Source organism: Camponotus vicinus, unplaced genomic scaffold (assembly GCF_025532165.1).
Source record: "Camponotus vicinus isolate PSW18456_S1 unplaced genomic scaffold, iyCamVici1.0 SCAF_14, whole genome shotgun sequence".
NCBI classification, from domain to species: domain Eukaryota; kingdom Metazoa; phylum Arthropoda; class Insecta; order Hymenoptera; family Formicidae; genus Camponotus; species Camponotus vicinus.
Genome location: NW_028141950.1, coordinates 8,602,837 through 8,619,495, shown reverse-complemented (window position 1 = coordinate 8,619,495; position 16,659 = coordinate 8,602,837).

Below are 16,659 nucleotides of genomic sequence, written 5' to 3'. Positions count from 1 at the left end.
ATTATGTAATAATATATATTATAAAATCTACTGTTTTTTAGTAAACTTATTCGTTTATTTTTATATAAGTAAATTACTATTTTCAGTAAATTTTTAGATATTAGATTATATCAGATATTATGTATAATCTACAATTCAAGTCGATATCTACATCAAATATACTTACAACAATAAAAGTAGCAGACGCAGATTATAGTAACTATAACGATAAAACTTAACATCAATAATAAGTAATATTTTTTCGCTATTATTTCAGGAGTGCTCGAAATATCTGTATTAAGGAGAAATATAATTTTAATATCTTCGTGTGTGTATGTTTTTACACATTTATTTTTACTTATAACTTTATTAGAAAAATTTAATTTTTTTAAATTTTAGGCCTATTCATATTTAAAAAACTTAGCATATAATATTATAACATCTATACAGTACAGAATGTTACAACTACTTTGCAACAATATTGCAATATTACAAATTGTAATGCAACATTATGGAAACATTGTAGAAATATAAATTAACAAAGTATGAATTAAACATTAGCAATATGATATTTTAGAAACATTTTAACTATAACACTCTTTAATTTATCTATAAAAATAATGTAATAATATATTTTTTTATATTTGTATGTATGCGATAAATTATTATTTTTTTGCAGAAGTCAAATGAAATAATGACACAGAAATAATATCAGTAGAGTAAATATAATTCTAAGCTAAAGATAAGCATTGCTATTTTCTTATTAAAATATAGATAACGTTTTATATCATTGTTACAATATATGTTATATTATATTACGATATATTTTCACTTCATATACAAATACGATATTATTCTTCAAAGATAATATATCTTTTTATTATATTAAGTATATAGATACTGTTATATCTATCATTATATTTTTCTATGCATTTTTATGTATTTTTCACATGCAAATATATATAATTATAACGGATCTTTAAAATTTTTAAATAAAAATATAATTAGTAATGTTTAATTAATTCTATAACTATAATGTTTATATATATATATATATTGCGACGTTTCTCAAATTGATAATTTTATATACAATTCCTTCTCGAGGTGTTAGACAGGAGGATGCTGAAGGAGAGCGAAAACGTCGTCAAAAACGCGAGGCAGATAGAGAATACACGCGCTCGGAGGAATAAGGATGGAGGGTGTTCTCGCGCGAGTCGCGGCGAAGCGAAAGCCGTCTCGAGATCTCGAAGTTGGGCGCCAGATACGGTCTGTCACGTATCAGTTCGCTAAACGCCAGAATAACGCGAAAAACGCTTGCCTGATTCGCCATGGGCCGACTAGCTCACCTAACGGTAGAGGGGTAGGGTCCGTTGAAGAGGATATCAAATTATTTTATACGAGGCTTTTTGGGAATTACGGAAATCGACAAGCACAACGGAATTTAACACTTACGAAAAGCTCAAATAAATTACTCGAGCTTAATATAAAAGAAAATATAACAAATTTACTCAAGAAAAGAAATATATAAAAAATAGAAAGTAAAAGAAATAACGAATTCAAGAAAGAAATAATAATAACATAAATTAGCAAATCTGAACTAACGAAATATAACAGATGTTAACATAACTTCGAAAATTTGAAATAACGGAATATATTACAGATAATTCTTCGATAGCGGTGATAATCATAACAATACGAAATCGAGACCATAAGAAAGCGCTGATATTGGTAGTTCTTCTGGCTCGTTTTTAGGCCAGACTTTGCAAGGCCGAACGGCGTTTCGAAAACGTAACGGAAATTTCGACAATCTCATCGACGACTCATTTTACAGATCTTTTTCCTTTATTCTTTCACTCGCTCATTTAATCGACAGCAATATGTTCGTAAAGAGGTTTAATAATGGAGCGAGAGTAATTGAGTAATTTGCGAAGACGGAAAATCTCGCTTGCGACGAACGCGTTAGATGCAATCGATAATCGACAGCCGTCGGACGCCGCTTACTTTCTTTTCGGCGTAACGCTTTTTAATTACGCGAAGCCCTCGAATTTCGGCAGTTTCTTATTTCGGTATTATCTATTACGCACCGCGACACACTCACACGTACGACAAATATCTCAAAAGAAGCGCAAATCCTACACGTCACGAGCGCGACAAGGACAGCACGATATTCTCGACGTCACGATACGCCACAGTCACACACTCATATACACGCTAATTAATAACGAAAATCGCCCGAAGATCGATTGCGGGGATGTCTTACACGGCTTCGACAACTCTTTTCGACAGCACGGATAGCGAACGCATTCCCCGCGATTTACCGCGCACGTGGTCGATATACGAGAGCCGGTCGCTACGCGTTTTATGACACCTCGAATCCCGGAGAGAGACGAACGATTCCTTATCGACTACGGTCAACGTTACGATCGTCCTTGAGGCCTCGGTCGCTTGTCTCCGGTCGCCCGAAATACACGAAAATTGAAAGCTCGATACAAAGACCGAGCGACAACGAGACACGAAAATGGCGACGGCGACAGAGCGGCCGGTCCGCGGACGGAATCGCGTACGTCGCTTACAATTATGCGATAGGCAACCTCACCGATACTCGTTCCCGTGGACAGGGAATGATCTCGTCCTCTCGACAACCTCGGCTGCGACACACAATAAGCGACAACGACAAAACTTTAATAGACGACTAATCGTTCTGAGCGCCCGCACCAGAGTGAGTCCCTGGATCTCGCGATCCAGGGTTGATAGTGGCGTCAATCCGGCGCGCGGATTCGCGGCCAATAGCGCCGCGACACGTGAGATATTAATGCGCCCCGCGACAACGCCGTATCAGGGGCCGCAACGGCCCCGATAATTCGAAAATCCGAATTTCGGCGACCCTGCTATCGGCGGTCTTCCTTACGCCGATCTCTCGTCCTCCGTCCTCGAAGAGAAGCGCCGACCTTATTATCCGGCCTTGTTATCCGAGTCCAAGACAGCTGTTTCTTTCGGAGATTTTCCCTCTCTTGCTGCTAGGGGCGAATTCCACCCGCGACTCGGCGCTGTCCTGATCCTCGGACGCTATCTCCGCTCTCGAATCGACGACTGGAAACGTCGTGATGGTTGTCGCAGAAGATTCCTCTTCTTTTTTCTTCCGGTTGTTCTCCGACGGGTTACCCGACGTACAAAATAATAACAAAGAAAAAATTACAATTAGAAAAATGCGAAATCACAATAATAGCCCGTCTCTCCGGAGATCACGATACGGCTCTCGCTATCTTTTTCCGGCGCGGCCGCTCGGCTCGCGCCCCGTCAAGATATTTGGGGCGGATGGACCCGCATCGGGACGGCAATGTCACAATATACAGGATGTCAGGGAAATTTTCGCGGTCACGAAGTAAGGAGGTAGATTGGCTCAAATTAAGAAGGAAGGACTTGTACTGTTTTGTGATATTCGCAATAATTAACGAAAAATTAAATAAAGAATATCGGCCAATCTGCGTGAGTAGAAGCGCGCGGCGACGAGAGTCGTCCCACTGTAATCTTATACTAGGCGCGCGGCGAAGCGATGGGCGGATCGCTCTCCGAGACATGATGGTGGCGTGCGATATATCGCAATACCGCGCCGAAAAATGACCCGTCCTTTTAGTGGCGAGAAAATGATGCGCTATCATTTCCACACCACCTTGCGGTAGATAGCATGGTGCGCTTTCTTTATAGTGGTTTCCCCCATAGGCCTATTCCACTATCAATTTAAATATTTGTGAAAATTGTTCAAAATGCCGTTACTGTACGCTGAATGTATCGTAAATGTAAAAAATTGATGATGATAGTACCTTCACAAAAATTGATACGTGGTTGAAAATCCCTCGATAAAATGTGTTACACATGTTGGTAATGATACGGACCGTAATCCATTACACGTAAAGCGTGATGTACTGCGTATCGCGAAAAACCAAATTCGTGTGCCACATGACGCACGCTAGTTCCAGGATTTTCATAAAATGCTTCCAGAATCCTTTCTTCATCTCGTACACGAAGACGCACTGCTGGATCAGTTATCCCGATATTATGCACGACACCCAGTTTCACATAATTATTGCACAACACGTAAAACCGTACGTCTATTTGGTTTTCGTGCACGCCCGGGAAATCATTCCACGTAAATTGCGGCCGCGCGATAAGTATTTTCTCCCGCTAGCCCGTATGCCACAATCATATCCGTATATTCCTGCAGAGTACACTTCATTTTCACTGTTAATTTACTATGCGAACACAAGATTTTTACTAAAACCGTCTCAGCTCTCGCAGGCTGTTGCCAGAGTGCATACGCCAGCAGCACGCAACTACAGCTGAGCGGACATGTGAGTGTAATCATAATGCGCAGGCGCCGAGCTCACACGTACGCTTACACTCGCATGTCCGCTCAGCTGTAGTTGCGTGCTGCTGGCGTATGCACTCTGGCAACAGCCTGCGAGAGCTCAGACGGTTTTAGTAAAAATCTTGTGTTCGCGTAGTAAATTAATAGTGAAAATGAAGTGTACTCTGCAGGAATATACGGATATGATTGTGGCATACGGGCTAGCGGGAGAAAATACTTATCGCGCGGCCGTAATTTACGTGGAATGATTTTCCGGGCGTGCACGAAAGCCAAGTGAACGTACAGTTCTACGAGTTGTGCAATAATTATGTGAAACTGGGTATCGTGCATAATATCGGAATAACCGGTCCAGCAGTACGTCTTCGTGTACGAGATGAAGAAAAGATTCTTGAAGCATTTTATAAAAATCCTGGAACTAGCGTGCGTCGTGTGGCACATGAATTTGGTTTTTCGCGATACGCGGTACATCACGCTTTACGTGTAACGGATTACGCTCGTATCATTACCAACGTGTGCAACACATTTTATCGAGGGATCTTCAACCACGAATCAATTTTTGTGAAGGTACTGTCATCATCAATTTTTTACATTTACGATACATTCAGCGTACAGTAAAATTTTGAACAATTTTCACAAATATTTAAATTGAGTGTGGAATAGGCCTATGGGGGAAACCACTATAAAAAAAGCGCACCATGCTATCTACCGCAAGATGGTGTGGAAATGATAGCGCATCATTTTCTCGCCACTAAAAGGACGGGTCATTTTTCGGCGCGGTATTGCGATATATCGCACGCCACCATCATATCTCGGAGAGCGATCCGCCCATCGCTTCGCCGCGCGCCTAGTATAAGATTACAGTGGGACGACTCTCGTCGCCGCGCGCTTCTACTCACGCAGATTGGCCGATATTCTTTATTTAATTTTTCGTTAATTATTGCGAACATCACAAAACAGTACAAGTCCTTCCTTCTTAATTTGAGCCAATCTACCTCCTTACTTCGTGACCGCGAAAATTTCCCTGACACCCTATATATATATATATATATATATATATATATATATATATATATGTATACTCCATTATAAGAGTATAAAAAACATTTAAAATAAAAAAAAGTGATTCGTAAGTAAAAGTTTAAAGTAATTTTGTATAAAAATATAATATTTTATGTTATATGATTATGTTTAAATACAATTTTGCAATATATTATCTTAGACATGATTATCTTAGATTTTACAAACTTCTATTTATATCAAGCTTTTTAATTTAATTAAATGTTTCCAAGATATTCATCCATCAAAAACAAAAATATTTTATATGTAATATTATTAAATGGTTGCAATAACATTGCATTCTTTTCAATATATTACACTGTAATACTGCTACAATATTTTATTGCAAAAAGCGGACATCTTAACTTCATCACAATCTTATAACAATAACTCAGCAGAGTTTGACAATCGATTTGCAATATCGCAATGTTTCAATGAAATTATTCTGCAATATATCCATGCAATCTTATTGTACTGTATGGGTATCTTCGTTTGCTTACCAAGTGTTGAAAAAATAAATTTTTCATCAGCCAGCCATATAAAATTTTCCTCATATTCGGGATATCTCAATATCAAGCGAAACTTGTATAAAGTTCCCGATTGTAAATTTCTGATATGGTATATTATTTCTTTGTTATAATTCATTTTAATATAATTCATTGTTAGCCACTTTTCTGCTGCAATATCTTTGTATTCTAGTGTAAAAAAGATCGTAAGATTAATGTTTGAGATCCAAGAAACTTTCATGCTATTTATGTTGACCCCGCTCAAAGTAATATTGTTTGATTCTGAGTATATGTGAACGATCTTGCTTAAACTCTCGTTGTAGAAATCGCTGAAATTAATTTGATACACACGCATGTATATAAAATAATCTTGTACTGGTAGCGACAAGTTAATCTTTGTGAAAAATCTGCCGTCTGCCATACGTTTTGGCACATTGATAAATTGTTTTATATATAATTTAATAATTTGCCCTTTTGTTGCGTACCGTTCACTAATGTAACTGACTTCCAATGCACTTCGTAGGTCACGGCCACGCAGTTCACTTTCTTGAGTGGCATCCAATGAACTACTGCTATAGTAGGCGTCAAAGCTAGAACACTTATGTTTTCTGGTGCATTAAGCTTGCCCGAATTAGTTTTTATTGGTATCACATCCGAATCGAATGGATTTATCGATAATCAAAATAAAAATTGCTTAAAGTAAACATCAACTTGTACTCTGTAAATGGTGTTAAGTTCTGAATCTCGTAATATCGCTCGCACGTCATATATTGCAGCACATTGAATTTTTCATACTTGTTGAGGTTGTTGTCTAAACAGTTTACGGAGATAGTATATATAGTAGTTGGTAAATTATATTTTTTGCATCCACTCTTTACAACCGGCTCCGGAAGATTCACAACGATGCTGTTTGCCGTTGCGTTCACATTCTCAAAATTATAAACTTTTTCGTCAGGTGTCAGGCATTTCATTGAAGAATATGGTTGTAAAGATCTATCAAAAGCGTAAATTTTATAAGACAAATTTTTCTTATCTGAGCTTATTATTATCTTTTCAACATATTCGGCTGCATTTACGCTCTTGAGACTTGCATATTTCTTTTTCAAAACGTATATATGTTGAAGATAATGATTCAATTTAAATGCTAAAATGTAGATGTTTGTTTTGTCAATCGTCATAGTTTGGAATTGGATGTTATCCTTGTGTAAAATCTTATTGCACATAGAAACGTTAATGTCACAAATATGTGATCATCACTTAACCAATAAATTAATGGCTCCTCATTATTCATGTCATCAATTATCACGAAAAGAATTCCTACAATGAAATAGGCAAAAGGATGAATTTATCTGAACAATTTACTCATTTTTTCCATCGAGATGATATTGCATCATATCATATATTCTAATTGTATAATAGGGAATATAAAATTCTAAAAAATATATAATTATTTTACTCATTATAAAACATTATTTTAACAAAAACAGAAACTTGTATGTAGTAAAATTTCGAAATTCTTATAATTATATAATAACTTATTATTTTTTTTACTTATGATATTAATTATAAAACGTAAAATTATAGAAAAATTACAAATTTGCGTAAATCTTTAATGGAAAATTATTTTTTCAGGTGAACGGTAGTAAACGTACCCCATAGACGGTGATACATTTAAATAGTTAATAGCAATTTCTACTTTGAAAATCTCATCAAATTTAATTATGCCATTTTCCCACATTGTTAAGTCGAACTTTACAATACAATAGTAGCCTGACCCTTGATAGTAGGTGAAATATAGATTGCTTGCTACCCAGTCAATGCAGAGATTATATGGATAATTATCAAAGCTAGCTATTTTTGTGATATTATTTTCATTAATCTTCAATGTCATTATGACATTTTTGGTATCCCAATAAATTCTATGTTCTTATATCGAATGAGCGACATTTCGTACATATCTGAAAAAAAGGAACCTACTATAATTGTATAGTAAAAAAATTATAGTTGAGATTTCTAATTTTATAGTTATTACTGCTATAATGTTGATAATAATAAACTTGTGCATAATAATAATAACTTTAACTTTATAGTTAATGTTGAAAATAATTTATGATAATTATAACCATTTTTTTATCAGTATACGTACACTAATATTACTCTGAAACTAATAATGTTTAAATCCACGTCCAATATGCCGATACCTATAAGCGTTATGACTAATAATTTAGGTATTGGATTTTCGTGTGTAGTCGACACCTTGATTAAATCCGTGTAAGGACCAGCAACAATTTTAGTATGCGCACGTATTCGAAAATAATATGTCGTGTTAGATATTAGATTGTGCACCGTGTACTCCAATTTTGTGGTTGTGATATTTTTATCGTCGCAGGTTTGAATCTTTTTTAAGTCCTCGATGAAAAAACATTGCATTGTGTACCCTTGTATTATTTCATCGGTAAATTCCGGTTGGTTCCATCTGTAAAAAAATAAAATTTTAGCCATTTTATATTTAACAAAATTATAACATTATGATATATTTATGTCGTTGAATTTAAGAAAAAGAGAAAAATGAAAGAACACAAACTGAGAATTTAGATTCCTTACCTCAATGTCACAAAAATGTCGTTTACTTTTTTTGTGAATTGACTGTCGAATTGTACAAATGCTCATTCAAGATTTAGAAAAGTAATCGTTAATTCATGGCAAAAACGAATAAATAACTTTTAATAAAATGACAAGTACTTTTCGATAAATTCCTATAGCTTAAGAAATCAGAAGTATAATATTTGCGATTGTTTTAAAACAAAATAGCAAATTAATAAAATTGACTTTACCTTAAATTATGACAATTTTTATGTACACTGTTTATATTATGCTTTTCTATTTATTTTTTGGACGGAATTAGAATTTATATTCTTCTCACTACTGGAAGATATTTTTAGATTTGATTTCCACTCTCTCTTCAATTTAAATTATTTACACTTTTTCGTCATAGATTTTGTTATTAATGTTTTATGCATTTTTTTGCAACTTACCGTTAGGTTCTGGGATGATAGAAATATTTGCAAGTGTAACTTCATCGACTTCTCGCTCATTTCTCGCAGTACTATCAGAATGACTCCGGTCAGATTCGAAATTTAGTATATGATGATCACTTTTCTCGGATATTGAAATATCCTTCATAAAGTATAACATACGAAAAGAATTAAGTGTGTATCGTTGAAGCGGTTGTTTCTGGTGCTTTTAATGGTAAATTATAAAATTAAACGTAAAATTGCCATTCGTTTTTTGTTTGCTTAATAATACCGGTTTGATATATACCATTCCTAAATGATATAAATTAAATGTGATGTAGTTTTATTCATATCGTAAAATCTATTTTTTATTTATTTTTTTAAGACATCTTGTATATCAAACATAACTCATGTCAAAAATATAATCAATCAATAGGTTAAAGAGTGACAATGAGGATTCATAACAGCTTTTAGCAAGTAGTACAAGCGAAAGTGTAGCTCTTTGCAATTATTAAAACAATTTTGTCTAACGATTTGATTCTTTCTCACGATAGGTTTGTTAACTCTTCTCAATTTTACCGTAACTCAAATTTCTTTTCAAAAATTTGCCCATATTACTAAAGTTTTATTAATGTTTGTACTTCAAGAATAAAAATTTAAAAATATTGTTTCTTTAGAGTTATTAAATATTAGTCATAAAATTATATAAATTCTTTTATTTATAACCTTGTCAAGTTTTTTCTGGAATATCGTTATATTTTTAACACAAACAAATCCTGGAAATGATAGCATAAACCGATAGTGCCTTGATAAAAATATGTGCATATAATTTTATATAAATGAATATACGTATAATAAAAATTAATATAAATTCTAGTGATTGTTATTGAATATATTGTCGATCGGAATATTAGCGTTAATAGATGCAACTTGAAGAATGTTTGATGAATGGTTTATTTATTAGACAGATTTTCTATCTCGATATTTAGTAGCTCTGTTCCGTTATATAATTATCCTTAACACAAAGAAATGATGCTAACTTTCTAAATTAATTTCATAAAATAAAATCTACATTAGTATAAAGCTTACTATATATCAATATATATTATATATATATATATATATATATATATATATATATTGTTGTTTTCTTATATTTATATATTTCAATCTTTTAAGTAAAAGCGTACAATCTTAAGAATAGGCAGCGAAAAAGAATATAACAAAGGTACAACGAAACAAAAAAAGGGTAAGAACCGAAAAACTACTTTTAGCGATAATATGGCTTATTATCAATGGTCGAACCAATCAGCAGAGTTCGCTGTCTAGTGAGATTAAATAATAAATGTTTAGCCAATAAAAGACTCGAGTCTGTCGCTTTACACAACATATATATATATATATATGTATGTGAAGGAGAGTGAATCCGTAGGGCTGCCCAAGTGCTTGAGTATTTTCCTAGAAATAAACAGATAGACCACTCGAGCACTTGAGTTAGGTATAAACAGATAGGTCGCCCGAGCATTTTTCGGTCCGCGATATGGGTAGTCTCTGTGTCGTTGCGAGAGCGCGAAGTACGTTAGACGAGCGTATCTCTTTGTTCATATTAATCTTGTAATCCAACAAATAAATATCTCAGTCATTTGCCCTAAAAAGTATTCTATTCCATTTTACATCCTTACACCAAAATATCCTACAATTTGGGGGCCCCTCCGGGATGATAACGGATAATAATGGGATAATAACGGTGCATAACGGGATAATAACGAGTCAATGGAATATTTGAACATTTAATCGGGCATTTTCGAGAAGTTTTCGCGAGCAGTGTTGTGAGTTGTGTGAAGGAGAGAGACAGAGGACGAGAGATCTTCGAGTGGTGTGCGAGAGAGAAGAGAGAGATTTCGAGCAAGAATATTCGAGCATTCGATCGTCTTCAAGAAGGTTCCGCAGTGTGTCCGCGGGATATCGCATTGTGTTGTGTAGAAGAGAGAGATATAGAGGACGAGAAAGTGTTCGAGTAGTGTAGAGATGAGAGATCTGAATAAACTCACGCTAGCTGCCTTAAAAGAGTTGCTGCCAGCGCGTGGTTTGTCCAGTTTCGGCACGAAAACCGAATTAATCTCGCGCATAATGGAAGCTGATCCATCGGGAGCGTGGTTGGACGATAAACGAGAAGATGATGAAGATGTCGGGGATTCTTTACAAGGAGCTGGCACGTCAAATACGCAGCCAACGATTATTCCTCAGCAACGAGAGATCGATTTATATAGAAGAGAGAGAGAGAGTTGTTAGAGCGTGATTTAGCATTGGCACGTCTTGAAATAGAAGCAATGCGACGAGGAGTATATACCGAGCCAGTTGCAGAAGACGAAAATCGACAACAATCGACGCATAGCATTGCTGCCGCGAACAACAATGTTTTGGCCGGTCAGCCGCGAGCAAATATTACGGCAATAGCGGATTTGCTCAGTAATTTCAGCGGTCAATCTAGTAATTATGAGATTTGGGAAAAGCAAGTCAAGCTACTCAAAGCGACATATAAATTGGAAGACGATACTGCGAAAATACTTGTGGGCATGCGGCTTAAAGGAAAATCACTCGAGTGGCTACATTCCAAACCGGAATACATTGCGATGACATTTGATCGTCTTTTGGACGAGCTGAGAGCTATGTTTCATCGTCGACAGAGCAAGGTGGCAATTCGGAAAAAATTTGAAGAACGTATGTGGAAGAAAGACGAGACTTTCCACGAATATTTTCATGAGAAAATTATTATGGGCAACCGAGTACCGATCGACGACAGCGAGATACTTGAGTACGTGATTGAAGGCATTCCAGACGAGGCACTTCAAAACCAGGCGCGTATACAACGATTTACGACAACAGATGGATTGCTAGAAACATTTGAGAAGATAACTCTTCGAGACCGAGCAGGCACACCAGGATCAGCGACATCGAACAAACGAAATGATAATCAAAATAAAAGCGAGCGAAAAGAGACTGTTAACGGTGGAGGAAACAAAAAACATTCGACTAAAGTTGTACGTTGTTTTAATTGCGGCGAGTGCGATCATGTGAGTGCAAACTGTCCGACAAAAGAGCGAGGCGCTAAATGCTTTAAATGTGGCGAGCGTGGGCATATCGCGTCGAAATGTTCCGAGAAGACGAACGCGAATAAAGAAAGTTGCGCGGTGACGGGAGTTTCGCCTTGTAAATATTTTAAAAATGTTCTGCTTAACGGTTGCGAGATTGAGGCGGTGATAGATTCGGCAAGCGATGTTACTTTAATTCGCGCGGATGAACATGTTAAGCTTGGATCTCCTCGATTAAGTTTAGGCGAAATATATTTCGAGGGCGTGGATTCGAGCAATAATGCGACGTTAGGAGGGTTTCAAACAGAAATTATTGTAGACGGGCATTCATATCCGATTTGCGTACATGTAGTTTCAAATAATATGCTCCGGTATAAGCTATTGATAGGAACGAGCTTTTTAAATATGACTAATGTTAATCTTAAAGGCGTCGAAGAAGTAACTATTAGTCCGTTATCGGAAGCGACGTATGCAGACGCGGGATGCGAAGATAGCGTACCCGAGGTATTAAAGATTGACGTAGCTAACAACGAGGTGCATCGAGCGGATCTCATAGACGTTTCGCACGTTAAAAATTCCGATCAACGTTTAGCGATAGAAAATCTCGTAAATAATTACAGGCCGAATAAGACGCGTGAGCCGGACATAACGATGAAACTTGTACTTAAAGATGAAGAACCCGTATATCAATCCGCGAGATGTTTATCCGCATCTGAAAAAGAGATAGTTAATACGCAGATTGATCAATGGATTACGGATGGAATTGTTCAGCCATCTACCTCTGATTATGCTAGTCCAGTGGTACGAGCTATTATTATCATTATTTGCATTGAATAACCTTATAATATAATAACTTATATAATATAAATTTAGTTAATATTAACTTAATATAATATACTTAATATATAATATAATATAATATAAAAATTTATATAATTACTTTATTATTTTAATTCTACTATTGTAATTTTATATACGACAGTCTTTATTATGCACCAGTGTGCATTAGTGCATCCAATCAAATTCCCTCTTTCTCCCGCTATAAATCAATTACTTTATTTCCAAAAAAAATGTGATAAACACTTTAATTATTACACTTTAGTGAAATATAATTGAAAATAATTCTATGATACTTCGGTCTCCTTTTGTGACATATTGAGTCCATTTATATATTAAATGATATAGCGGAGATCGGGAACAAAAGTAACATTTCTTGTATTATAGTATTACTAATTAATTATCGTTAGAGATATAACAAAAAAGATTATATGTTAAAAAACTCCATTTAATGTTCTTTTATTATACCTATTTTCAATCTCAAATGATAAATATTTAAAGAGCTATTATAGCTTTTGGCAAGTACATTGATTGTTACTTTTGTCCTGGGGGCCTAGGACGAAAGTAACATAGTCTGGGGATAAAAGTACCAGTTCTTATTTTCGGGAAAATAAAATAAATATGACTTTTTTCAATTTAAGGCAACTTTTATTATAATCAATAAAAATTAGTTAAAAGGCTACAAGGACCAACGCAATGGTGGAAATATGCAAAAAATAATAAAACGGTTATTACAATAAAATAACCATATGAAAATGTTTATTTAATTTGAACATGACAAACGCCGCGTTTCAATCCAATTCGGATCCTTTTCAATGTCGACTAACAAAGTGAATAATAAACATTAAGATAAGATTAAAATTAACGGTCATAGGAGAAATGTAAATAAGTTTCGGAACAACGCAAAGTCAAAAAATCGGAAGCAAATATATGTACAATAACGGAAAATTTAAACCGTCAATCACAAAAAAGGAAAGAACGCATCGCATTAACGTATCGCCACAGAAAACCCGAAAGCTCGTACCGCATACCACCAGTATACCGTTAAAAACGAGATGATCCTCTCCAAAAAAACCGGAAGGAAAACCCACATACAGGTCCATGACCATTTCCAAAAGAAAAAACAGTCAACGATGCATAAATCGATGACCAGTTGGAAACTTGATGGTCCAAATATGTGCGAGTAAAAGCTTAAAAAACTGACACTCTAAAAAAGAAAAACAAGACAGAGCAATAATTTAACAAACAATCCGGAAACTACTTAAGAGAATCCTTCATATAAAGCAAGAGTAAAGTTAATATAATAAAATTACATACCGGTCTCTAAATTTGAAAGTGATCTCAAATCAAAAAATCGAACACAAAGGGAGAGCAAGTTAAGCACAACTTAACGTTCCAATCAACAGAGCCGAACTGAGGCACATGGGGATCACATATAGCACAGAACGCGAAACATCAAAAAAGGGGGGGGGAAAAGAGAGAGAGAAGGGAAAGGAAGGAGAGGAACAAAACGTCACAGAAGGAAAAATTTCAAATAATCACTGCGAACATTTTTTTATAATGGGCAAATACATCTTATCCAAGAATTCGGTATCGCTCTGAATGTTAAGGCCATGGTTCTGACCAGAGATATGTAACATCTCAGCAATTAGCCTCTTTTTATATCTAGGTTCCTCCTCCAAAATGGAAACATTCTCCCAATCAAACTCATGTCCGTTCAATCTATGAAGAGACACAACTGAGAGAGAACCAGAAGATTTATTAATATCAGAACGATGTTCTTTAATTCTGGTCAGTAACTTCCTTTTAGTTTGCCCCACATATGAAGCATCACAGTCTAAACAACTAATTTTATAAATGACATTCACGTGGTGGAATTTAGATACCGGATCCTTATACAGTCTAATAAGGGATTTTAATTTGTTATTGACTGTATATGCCAATCTTCTGTTCGCATAACTCTTGATGTTGGAAACAAAACCTCTTGGAAAACTTGAGGAAAAAGGAATGGTGAAGAAAGGAATAAGAGAGGAGGAGGATTGAGTGAGAGCAGTCTCGTTATTGTTCACGTCGGAGATTAAAAACTTTAATCTTTGAGAAATAGTGTGAAAAATAAATTTAATAGGATAACCATTGCCTAATAAAGTCGAAATAATAAAAGAAAAATTCTCATTATGAAACCGTGGATGTGACAGTTTAAAAATTCTATCAGTCAATCCAATGATAACTCCTTTTTTATGTGACAGAGGATGGTGTGAGAAAAATGATAGAAATCTTCCTGAAAAAGTCGGTTTCCTATACCAATTAAATTCAATATAATTATTGTTGATTATGATAGTTGTGTCCAGGAAATTTATACTGTTGTTGTTTGAATATTCAATGGTAAACCGTAGTCTATTGTGAAGCGAATTAAAAACCTGGAAAATATGTTGGATGTATTGTTTAGGAGCAGCAAGAACAATGTCATCAACGTAGCGAACATAAAAGGGAAGGGAAACAGGAAGAGACGAAATTGCTCTGTCTTCCAAATCAGACATAATAATATTCGCTAAGATCGGGGAGAGAGGAGATCCCATGGGAGTGCCAAAAATCTGTTTATATATGACATTGTCAAATTGGAAGTAGGTGGAGTCCATAATAAGATTTAAAGAAATCAAAAATTCCTTATAAGGAATGTTGATGTTGTTTTTAATTAAATGCCATCTTTTAGCAATTCCTCCAATAACCAAATCTAATGGAACATTAGTAAAAAGACTCTCCACATCCAATGAGACCAAATCGTACCAATCATCTAAGAACACATTGTTAAGTCTTTTAATCAATTCAAAGCTATTCGCAATATGGCTATTCGGATTAGGTAAATTCTTGTCTAACATGTTGTGGAGGAAAGACGCTAGCGAATAAAGAGGGCTATTAATACAAGAGATGATGATACGAAACGGGCAATCTTTCTTATGGATCTTTGGCAGTCCGTAGGCACGTGGTAAGATCCCATCAGTACTCAATAGCGCTCTATAAGTACCGTCAGAGATGTACTCATTTTTACGCCAACGCTGTAACAACTCCCTTAACTGGGAGATGACTCTATTCGTCGGGTCACGGTTCACTACCATGTACGTGTTCCGGTCTGATAGAAGGTCATGCATCTTGTCAAAATATTCGCTCTTATCAAGAGAAACAGTTACATTCCCCTTATCCGCTTTTGTGACAATGATGTCAGGATGGTCAGAAAGGAATTTTTTTGTAATTTTAGTTAAGGATAGCAAACGAGAGTCCAAATCTGAAAAATGAGGAGGAGATAATAGACATTTATTAAGAGTCTGGACTGACAAACATCTAATATTGTTAGCCGTTTCCTGATCCAAACTGGAGATATTATGTTCAATATTTTTAATGAAATCGAATACAAACTGTTGCGAATTAGGAAGGGAACGCAAACAAAATTTCTCTCCCAATTGTAAGAGGGATTGAACTTCCTGAGGAATATCGGTCTTAGACAAATTTACAAACCAATTGTTATTGACCGAATTAATAAGGGATAAATTATCTTTCATGTGAAAATTCTTGGGATTAATATGTACATTAAAAGGAGTATGAGAGGGAGGTTGAGGAGTGGGTGAAAAGGAAAATGTGGGAAGGGGGTGCTGTTCATGAGGGCAAGAACCTGTAAAAGATCTCAACTTTCGCTTGTAAGGATTCATGGGAGGATGGGGGGGGACGGAACAAAAATATTTGATAAGAGGTACGTTAGGACGAAGGAAATCCGGCTGTTTTTTAGCGATCCATTTTAGTTTGTTATTGATTCTCTT